This window comes from Topomyia yanbarensis, chromosome 3 (assembly GCF_030247195.1).
Source record: "Topomyia yanbarensis strain Yona2022 chromosome 3, ASM3024719v1, whole genome shotgun sequence".
Taxonomy (NCBI): domain Eukaryota; kingdom Metazoa; phylum Arthropoda; class Insecta; order Diptera; family Culicidae; genus Topomyia; species Topomyia yanbarensis.
In genome coordinates this window covers 117,087,235-117,098,427 of record NC_080672.1, presented here as the reverse complement: position 1 = coordinate 117,098,427, position 11,193 = coordinate 117,087,235, and the positions used below count along the sequence as shown (strand labels likewise).

At 39.8% G+C, this 11,193-nt stretch overlaps 1 protein-coding gene across 1 annotated transcript in view; it reads left to right on the top strand.

The window, feature by feature from the left end:
• The first annotated feature begins 3,718 nt into the window (after nt 1–3,718).
• Nucleotides 3,719–11,193, top strand: part of LOC131693957 (uncharacterized) — a 324,164-nt gene continuing 316,689 nt past the window's right edge. The window contains exon 1 of the mRNA XM_058982257.1: nt 3,719–4,395. The gene's annotated coding sequence lies outside the window, so the exon portion shown is untranslated. The remainder of the gene's footprint in view (nt 4,396–11,193) is intronic.

The following is an 11,193-nucleotide window of genomic DNA, read 5'->3' as shown; positions in this document are numbered from 1 at the left end:
TTTTCTCTTGGAACTTTTTCGTTTCGTTGTTCGTGGTACTCCTACAGAGAAGGCATACAGCGCCACCATCAAATCGGTGGTACATATATGAAACACGCACTATCTGTCAAGTTGTCCCTGGGTTGATATACGGTTATCACACTTTGACAGTGAATGTTTACTATGGCAGACTTCCGGCTGATGTTACCTTTTTCTAGAAATGGAAGTGGTAGATTTTGCCCCCGCGAGAGTGCGTTTTACCCAATCTTCCCCTAACCGTGGACTATGGATTACAGTATGTTAAATTTTGCAGTATACATAATGTTTTTTGGGGCATTATTTCATTTTAATACATATGCCATGTCGCATACTTTTCAAATAGTTCCAATCTTGATCGGTTCCTGTATAGTCCCACTTGATATCATTCAGATTAAATTGCATTACGGAAAACACGCTGTAGAAAATAACCCACCGGGTATTTTCTCTGGAAAATTTGAGTAGAAGTAGTTTAGAGTGTATTGATTACACTATTTTTATCGCTGTAAGTTTTTCTAAAATTGGAAAAAATGGCGTCACCCGAAAAGCAATGTGGCGAGTTGATTTTTCGCAAGCACTTTCATCGGGACATCGGAAAACAACTCGGAATCGTGCAATCAACGGTGAGTCATACGTTACTACCAAACTCTGAGCACGGAACGGAAGGAGAAATGCGAATGGATATTCTGTTAGTGATTTGGATCACAAGCGTGTAGTGAAAGCGTTTGAGCTGAATCCCAATGCTTCGGTCAGGGATGTGACCTACATACGTACAAAATGCAGAAAGCATCAAATCGTGACGAACGGCAAAATACGGTGGGGAAGTCACGGGCCCGGAAACTGTACTCCCAGATTCTGACGAAGCCTCATTGTCTCATCATGGATGATGAGACTTACGTCAAGGGGGACTTCCGACAGCTTCCGGGGCTCAGTTTGGTTTCTCATTTCGCTCAGTTCAGACGCTAGAAATCGCTCCGCTGCTATTTACCGGACGTTTCGACCTACTAACATGTTCAGTCATCCTCAGCGGCTTAATGCTAACAACGTCTACACAATGAACAATCACATTTTCAGTTGAAAATGTGATTGTTCATTGTGTAGACGTTGTTAGCATTCGAAAGGAAATGTGAAGAATTTTTTGCTTTCTGCTAAGTAGGAGTTGGGCGTTGCACCCAAGTCTACGGCATGGTCTATGGTAGAACATAACTCATCATCACGTTTAACCGCCGACACCGGTAAAAAATTCTTCACAAATCCTCGCCTAGAACGACCATGCGATCATTCTTCTCCCTTTCTGATAGCATCATCCTAGTTTTCCGTTCCAAGTTTATAACTGATTCGTTCTAGAATACCTATGCGTCTTTCAATTTTATTTGCTTTCGTTTCTCTTAGTCTCAAATTTGCCGAAAATAGCCAACAAACTCGATACAGTAGAACCTTGCGGCAATCAAAAACATAATAACGTAATGACAATTTATACATCCCAACGTATATAGATGTTGCAGTATTGAAATAAATATACATGACCTGGCACTACGTACTCATTCCTCCGTTATCAAAAAAATCATGTCAAAATACGGAGAGGTGAATAGTGTTACGGAAGATACTTGAAAGAACTTCTTCCCAGAACTCCGCAACGGTGTTCGTGTGGTGAGAATGCGTCCGACAAACCTATTCCCTCTTATTTGAATTTCACATGCATATCACCTCAAGGTGTTGAATATTCTCAACGAACACTAATCACGTACCCAGGGCATATTCCTACATGCCAATATTGTGATCAGCCGCTACACCACGGGAAACCTTGCGCAGAGACTGCTAAGAGAATTCCAAAGCCGGTAAACAGTCGTCGTATGCTAAACCACAACCGGTTGGTAAACCAACGACTGCGGACCGGGCATTCACTAACCCCAGCTCAACAACGATCGAACCCAGTTCCGCTAAACCAACTGCCAATACCAACATCGAAGTAACAACGATTACAGCAAATGTTTCCAAACCAACAACCAACACCACCAATAAGGAATCAAATACCGATGAAGAAGGATTTACAATAGCGACCCATAAGCACAAACAACAAATAAGAACATCCGACCGTGAGCAACATGAATTTAGTACGGATGACGACATGAACATAAAAGAAAACACGAGAGAAGACGGATCGAATGACCACCAAGGTGCGGCAGACAACGCGCCTAATATTTCACCACCAAGGAAGAGGATCTCAACACGCAGCAGTAAGATGCGTCAACAAGACCCGACGAACAGACTGTAACGATATATTTTTTCTATTTTTACATATTGTAAAAACACGGAAGATCCACGGCTCAGTTGTGCTAACGCATTGAGTCGTGTCAAATATATTTAAAATAAAAAAAAACTTGCAGGATACTGTTCTTCACCACCCATCACAAGTTTGATGTTCCGGAGGAGATAAGGAAGCAGAAACTTTCAAAGTTAGCCAATAAATACGTGATTTGGCAAGCGATCTGCTCATGTGGTAGACGGAGTGCGAGAAAGAAGAGAAAGCCATGATGAAAAGTATGTTTTTGAGAAATCCATGAAGAAAAAGTATGTTTTCGTACATGAGAAACTGCAGCCAGATTTTGTACAGAACCATATGAATGAAGTTGAACATAAGGTGCGAGCGTACGGTGATGGTATTGAAGTTGAATGAAATAAATAAGCCAAATGGGTTTTGTTTTATTGTCTGAAAGTTCAAAAAGGATCAGACCATTACACACTTACAAAAAATGAAAATTACATTTGACGTAAACAACATTGCGACGTATTTTGCTGTCTAATAATGGAATTTTAAACATTTAATTTTAAACATGTGAAATTAAATATTATGTCTCTTTTGATGTAGCACTCAGTTGAATGGAGATGGAGATCTGTGAACAAAGAGCATTTTTACATGTTCTTGAATGTACATTCAAGTGAATTGTGACGCTTCTTTTTTGTGCATCTTGCGATATGTAAATATTTTTAAGGTGCAGGTGATTTTCTACAGCGTTTTTTCCGTGAGGCAATTTGATGTTGGACACCCTTTACTAACCATTAACTTTTTATTAATTTTGAATTTTGCGGAATGTACAAACATAATAACACAATTTTTTTCCACATATTCATTTAGACATTTAGAAAAACAAATAACTGTATTTTTTAAGCATACCAATTTGCGTAAGATGATGACTAATAATAAATAAAAAGCATTTCAGTCACTACCCCGAAGCTCAACGTAACTTCTAAAGCTCCTCCAAAGCTTTTTCCCAAACGCACACTCACACGGTCGATCGTTTATCGCCACATACAAGTGACTGTACTCACCCATGCTCCCATCAGCAGCAGCAGCCGCATACCGACAGCGGGAGAGCAATTGCATCGAGCTCAGGTATGCGGGTTCGTTTCAGCACCATGGCACTACAATGGCGAAAACAACACCTGTGAGTGAATGGAACTTTACAAGCTCTGCTTCGAGTTTGAACTGCTCAACTATTCCGAAGTGCGCTTGAGGTGCGGGCGGCTGCAGCTGTGGATGGCGGTGGGCAGTGACTAGTCGCGGGTGCAAAACGTGATCGAGCCGTACCCAGGGGAAGGAGAAATCGAGAAATCGGATGAAAAACTGCTCGAATCCGGCACCGGCACTGGTCGGGTGAGTTTGCTGCCTGCCGATCACCTTTAGTTCAATTTCGAACCTTCAGGTGAACGGTTTGGACGTCTGCCAAGTGCGCTGAAGTGATCGGATACGATAGCAGAACAGCAAAGAAGTTGAAGAAGAAGAGTGATAAAAGGATACGCGCGGTACGGAGCAGCATTTTTGTGCGTGTGTGTAAATGAGGAGAAAGGTTTTACCTGTCGTAAATGCGGTGGTAGGAAAGTGATCCTCACTCATTTAACAGTACCGAGGTGGAAGCCTGGAATCAAACCGCGCGGGTCGTGCATAAAGTGAGGAAGAAATTGGATCAAGTGCAACTTTGTCTGGTGTTGTGTCAACAAGGTTTGTGGCGTGGATTGCTGCTGCATAGGGATTTACGGGAAAAAATGCACAACCGGTACCAGGAGCGCAGACCGTGCTGAGGCAAAATGAAAAGTTTGTAAACAAGTGAAAATTCGGAATACATATCAGCGGGTTTGAGATCTGTGTTGAAGAGAACCAGGTGGGAAGCCAAAATTGGAAAGAAAAGAGCCGATAATTAAAGAATAACTGAAGTGATTAGAAGCGTTGTGATTGAGTGAGGAGAATTTAAGGAAAGAGGAAACGTGCAAGTTGGAGAATAAGTGCGAATCGGATGCTTTTGAATGTACCATTTCGGAAGATAAAAAGAGGAACGAACGAGTGCCGTGGAATATGTGATGCCGGAATTGGCGAAATCTAGAGTGAGTTATACGGTTCGATGTGGATTTAAATATTGCTCTCAAAAGCAGGGAAAGAAAAAACGGCAAAACGAATGGATTGTGCGTACATATTGTTTTGGATTGGTGTTTTTTGACGAATATTGGGTTGTTCGACGCTGGATTTTTCTATTAATTATAATTGATTATCTGCTTTTTTCTAATATATTCATTAGTAAGGGCAACCAAGTTCTATGGAAATAGAAAAAAAAAGTTTTATGGGCGGTATGCTTGCATTCTTTTTTTTTTTAAATAAATTAAAAACTAAAACAGTTTGTCTATGAATGGGAAAGGACTTTCTATTGTAGAATGTATCTAAGCTGACCAACTGTGGGCTAGGAAAAATCCGTACACCTGAAAGGTTGTGTTCAGAATTATGAACACATAAGTTGATTTATCAAGCAGTTTAGAATTTCTCACGTTTACTATATTTTACCAAAGGTGATGGGATTGTTATAAAATACTTTTAGTATTCAGTGTGAGTGGTGGGGTAGAGAAAGATTTACAGTTCTGGTGTTCGTATTCTGAGCTTTGTTATTTAAAAAGCAGTGCGCATTCATGATACCAAACTATAGTTAGTTTACCATCAAAGCTTAGCTGGATTATTCCGAGACGTTGCTTCGATCATTACATTATGCTTTTAAAATATTTAGAAAAGGGGTTTTCTATTTAACATTTTTCATGTCAAATTCAGAATGAACTTGCTGTGCAGGAAGATTGTTAGAAATTATTACAGACTGTTACAATTTAATTAAAGTAGATATCAAATTTCTTACCTTTGGGGTCGGAAATTTTAGATTTAAGCATGTAAATTCCAAGGAAACTGGATTCAAAAAGATTTCGAATATGCAAGAACGGGAATCTCGAAATTGTGAATTTTAACTATGATCCGATTTCAGAGTCCAGAGTCCTAAAACGTATGTTTGAACAATGTTGAAATATGAATACTGGAATAAAGAAAATAGGTTTGTTCCAGTACCAGGAGAAACTGGAAGTACTTCGGAGGAAATCGTTCCTGTACTCTCTTCTTCTCTTTTTCCATCTTCTGGTAGCAAACAGGAGTAAAAAAGAGCAAATATTTTTTGCTCCTGTTTAACCCGGAGTGACTTCCGTGTACTGGAGCAAACCTAATGTTTACCAGTTTGCTGTACGTATAAACAGGATGCTATACAAGTCGATGGAATAAAAGCATCAGTAGGAAGCACAGAAGAAGGGACAGTGCACGCAATTTGCTATGACGCGTAGAGATTCTTTTTCGCAGCAGGCAAATGCTTGCTTCCTGTCCTCGTGACCGTACAATACTTGATCGCGGTTGGTCTTCTTTCTTACTTCTGGCCATTACAGACCACGAGTGTGAATCCATCTTCTTTATCATTTGCTTCCTCACTGAGGAAGCTTGTATTTGATCAACAGATACCGCAGCCTGCTGACTAGTGGTAGTGTTGGATTGGTTTGTAGTAGTTAAAACTACCGACTAAACTTAAACCTCTTACATCTCGCAATCCTCATTTATCCGGGAAAACTGTTAGGTAATACTTCAGTAGGGATTGTGCTCTTGTTCTTATTATTTTGGGGTAATCGTTTATGTTTCTTGTATTGTTGCTTTTTATTGCTCCATTGCTCCATTTATTGCTTTTTATTGCTCCATCCTTCGCGGTTGCTGAAAATATTTTCACCTGTTAAGACACAAACCGATCCGGAGGTGTCGACCATAATGATTTACAACCATCTGTGTAGGGTTTTTTATTCTTCCTGGTGCTACTTGTTCCTATTTATCTGCTAGGTGGTACTGAGACTTCCTCGGCGGCGGTATTTCTCCCGACACCGATGCCTATTTTCTTGAGCCATTTAAAGCCATATGGATTTTCGTCGAAAATAAGTTATCTGTTGGATTGTGCTCTGTATCACTACTGAATCACAATGCACAAATAAGATTACCAGGTTTGTTTAGAAAATATCAAATAAAATACCAAAACATGGTTGTCCCATCCATAAGGCTCGATAAAAATGTCAATCTTGAACAACAGTTTTCTCGTCTTGCTGTTTTTCAATATGGAACCTTTATGCTTTAATGGGCAGATTAGCTATTAGCCTCTCCGACTGAGAGATCATCGGCTTTGAAATTTCTCCAGACTACGATTCCGACTTCGTGTTTTCCTCCTTAGTTCCCGCTGGCCGACTTTGCCGTGTAATTGGCCTACTCACAACTGTTGCTAATATCGAAACTCGTCGAAATGTGAACCGATCCAAATAAACTGACCAACTTGACTTACATCCCTTTCCTGCCAAAGTAATTCAAAACGCTTATGGGAGGGGTTAGAGCCCCCAAAACCCTCCCCTTGTGCACGGGCCTGGGAGCAGCCTATGAATATTATCATTATTGAATGCTTGATATGATGGAATTGGATAGGGGTGAGTTTCGCAAGGCTTAGCTCCGAAAATTTTTAGCAAATGTTTCAACTGGCGAATACCCGGTCCAATACGACTTTTCGTATTGGACCGGGTATTCGCCAGTTGAAACATTTGCTAAAAATTTTCGGAGCTAAGCCTTGCGAAACTCACCCCTATCCATCCCCTAATCAAGGGTCACGTTTTTTTATATCATTTTGAAAAAACTTAGTACTTCCAGTGTGTTGCTTTGTTATTTGTTATAAATTTCTGTTATTTTAACTACTAACGAGACCTTATTTATAACACAATGTGTTACGAAAATTACATTCTGTTATAATCTTGTTATTTCATTCTGATCGGGATTAATATCAACACGTCAACTAGGAAAATGGTTATTCCTATTCTATTCAACATAATTGTAGATCTTAATATTGATCGCTTACAGAAAGTTTTATTCGCCTTTCAATATATTACAAAATCGGTTTCAAACGCGAGCATTCACACATTCCTATGTCCACGATCTTGTTATCATAAAAATGCCTGCTCTCGCGCGTTCATGAATTGTACTCGTCCGGGAGCTCCTACTCTAAAATACAGAACTTGTATATTCAATCTCGCCAACATGAAAAATGCCCCCTGAGTGAACGCTCTAACACTTACGAATGGATACACGAAGTTTCATGTGCAATATATACGTGCGTTTCTACGTGATCATGAAATGGCCACGTCCAGAAACCTCTACCTTAGTCCTAGTAGCTTACGTACATGCCTTCAGTTGGACAATCCTAAAAAAATGAATGTTTATGTGCACTGGACAACAAACTTCAACGCTGGGCACTCTAGTGATATAGGGAAACTCTTTCTCTTCTAGTATCTGAACCGTACACTCAAAATTAAGCATCAGACTCGCGGTTTTCGTCAACATACAAGAACTATCGCGAATATCTAAATGACTACAACGTTGTACAACTGAATTTATACACACGAAGTTATATACTTACTAGCATACACTAGCCTACGCAAACAAAAACTTTAACATACTCAAATCCTTCGCGATCATCCATGCACACCTACGCCCGCGATATAGCAAACATGAAGACGTTTTAACACTTATAAATTTATAAACGCGGTCTCCAGGGCGAACATATAAACGCTCGTTCCCACGTGATCATGAATTCTCCACGCCCCACATTTGAACCATACACTGAAAATCGCAATCAGAATCACGGTATTCTGCAATTGGCCTTTAGCAGTGTTTTAGCGGGCGATAGTAGGAACCCCCAACTTAGCGCCAGTTAGACACGGAATCCAAAAATATAACCCAACTTATGTGAACGGTGTAAATTACTGAAAGAGGCAGATAAACAGATAGCGGTTCATTTTTTATTTGCGTTAGGATTTTTTTTAATTTATCTATTCCCAAAACTACGAAAATGATGTACAAAAATTGATTTTAATCTTTCTCGTTTACTGGTTTCTTTTCACCATCAAAATAATATTTCTAGATCTTAGGAAACTAGTTTGCAACGTTATTTGGTCTATTTGCATTTGTGGAAGAATTTGTATTATCTCGGGAGTACTTCTACTTCCACTGAGCTCGAAAATTCCGTGCAAATTCCGGACTAATCCGTATAGAAATTTTTTCCAGACATGCCTATTAAAATCCGTACAGTCCTTCCAAATTCCGTACGGTTGGTCGCTTAATGTATATCCAATATTCATGTGATAGCACGGATTATTTTCAATCATTATGATCATGTTGGAATGATACGATATCAACAGCATTTGTTTTGTAATGAAAATAGGAAGCCAATTATGAAAACAGCACGTGGTAAGCATACCAAAATTATTGAAAGAGAGCTAGGGTTGAAACTTTGGAAGAATTGCGATTCCAAATGGGCAATCGTGAGTTTAAATGGATTGAGTGGAGAGAAAGATGCGTAAGAGCAAAGAAATTGAATTAATGATACAAATCAACCCACACCATTTTTCTAGTAAACTGCAAGTTATGGCAGGTAGACTAGTTTCAATAGTCTGAAATTATAGCTTGATGTGATACCCTGCAACGACGCTCAAAGCATGTTGAACAAGTACAAGTCTTCACTTTTGCACCGAAAGAGATGAGCCCATCAAATTCACCAATTCTAGAATAAAAATTTTATGAAGAAAATTATTGAAAGTGAACTGGAGTTGATGAAAAATTTGTTGGTTTATGTTTACAACTACACCATATTTTAGAATCTCCTAGGCCCCATATGTTGGCGGCTCTGTTCGAGAGATGTTGACTCATTTGTGAGAATTTTTACATTTTTCGCAAACGGATTTTTCAGTAAAACTACTACATTTCGATTTTATTCGTCATGTTTTCGGATGAAAACCTGGCTCAGAAGTACTGTCAACCATATCGAGTATCTTTCCATCGTTTCAATTTGAATTTGATAAATGTCCAAAATGTTTCGATAAGACGAAAATTTGAATAAATTGATGCATTAATAAATTTAAAACCAACTTCGACATTATTTCACTTATACCATTCTGGCTGAAAGTTAGCAGCTGTCTAAGGTTAGAACTATACGGAATCTCCATAATATTAAAAGAATTGAAATGTTTGCGACTGGATGCACATCTCCTTGGAAAACTGTACGTTCACAGTGATGAAAGTGTTAGTCTCCTTCCATAACTGCAGATACCTTGTCATATTACAAATTTGTGAATCGTTTAGTGAGGTTAAATTTTTGAGCCGGAATTTGTCCAAGGTTAACTTTCCCGCAAGTTTCATAGAGCATCGAAATACATCAGTTGCACTAGGTCAGAACTTGCTCACATTTTCTACTTCCTTGCACGGTTTCCGACAACCAGATTTTGTTTCAGCGTCCTGTTTTGATGTTGGATGGCATGGTACGACCGCAAATCTAGTCGCTGAACCGTACAATGCATCGCAGTGAACCTTTTGGCCAAGTCATGCCTGAAGATCTATACTATCTAATGATCTTGTTGTTTTTGTCCATATGTTCCTCTTCTGCATTTGTTATGTTTTACGCAATTCAACCCGATCTAACCGGTGCAACGTTTAAGCACGGTATGGGTTCACATTTTAGAATTCAAAGAACCATCAATCACATTATATTTTTAAGGTTTGTGCAGATTTTTCGAGTCTCACGCGATTTATCTTCGATAACTCTTGAACATATTTATGAATCCTAAAACATCTCACCATTAAATAAACGCCATAGTAATTTTTTTTTGAGAGTTGTCCCACTGGAGCTGTAGAGCTGTGGGGTCTCGGCAGGGTCAGGATCACTCGTTACAATGGCAGACGAGGCGGGAAATGTCACCCATATAAACACTGCTTAAAGCCAATTGCAGTGGACCGTGATTCTGAATGTGACATTCATTGTACGGGTCAGATATGTGCAGACGTAGGAACTTCACGATTGCGTGTATCATCGCGAGGGTCTCGAGCGTTTGTGCGTTATTGTGTTCGAAAGCGTGAGCGTTTGTATGTCGGGTGTGCTAGCGTGTGTGTGACTTTGTGTGCATAAAGTTGATTTTAGAACCATCTGGGCATTCGAATATCCTCGTGTACTCTTGAATGATCGCGAACCGTGAATCTGATGTTTTTCGTTTGGTGTATGGTACAGATGCTAGAAGAGTTAGTTTCCCTACACCATTAGAATTCCCAGTCATGTCGCCATGGAACGTGGTGTATAGTGAATATGACTGTAATTTTTTATTGGTCCAACTGAAGGCATGAACCTAAAACGCTAAGACCGAAGGAAGAGATTTCTGGAGGTGGCCAATGCATTATCGCGCGAACATGGGATAGGTTTCCATTTGAGACCGCGTTTATAAGTTTATTTGGGCTAAAATATTCACTTAATTACCGGGGTGTTTACATGTTTGCGAGACTGCTGGCTTTGGTGTGCGTGGATGGTCGCGAATGTCTTAAGCGTTTGTATGTTAATGTGCTGAATGCTAGAAGAGTGTTATATTTTTCATATCACTAAAGTTCCCGGTCATGTCGTCATGGAACGTGTTGTTTAATGGATTTGAGCCTCATTTTTTCGATTGGTCCAACTGAAGGTATGGACCTATGCTACTAGGGCCAAGGTTAAGGAACTATTGGATGTGGCCGATTCATGATCGCGCAAACACATACGTTTGAAGGTCCGCGCTTTGTAAGGTTTGAAGGTTATAAGCGTTAATACGTACACACAATCACCGAGGTGTCTTCATGTTTGTGAGATCGCGAGCGTAGTGGTGCGTGAACGAAGCTCAAGCGTTTGGATGTTAACGTGCTTGTCGCGTCTGATAGCGTGTGTGTAACTTCGCGTGGATAAATTCGATTTTATAACCGTATGGCCATAGCATAGTCGCGTGTTTTCTTGAATG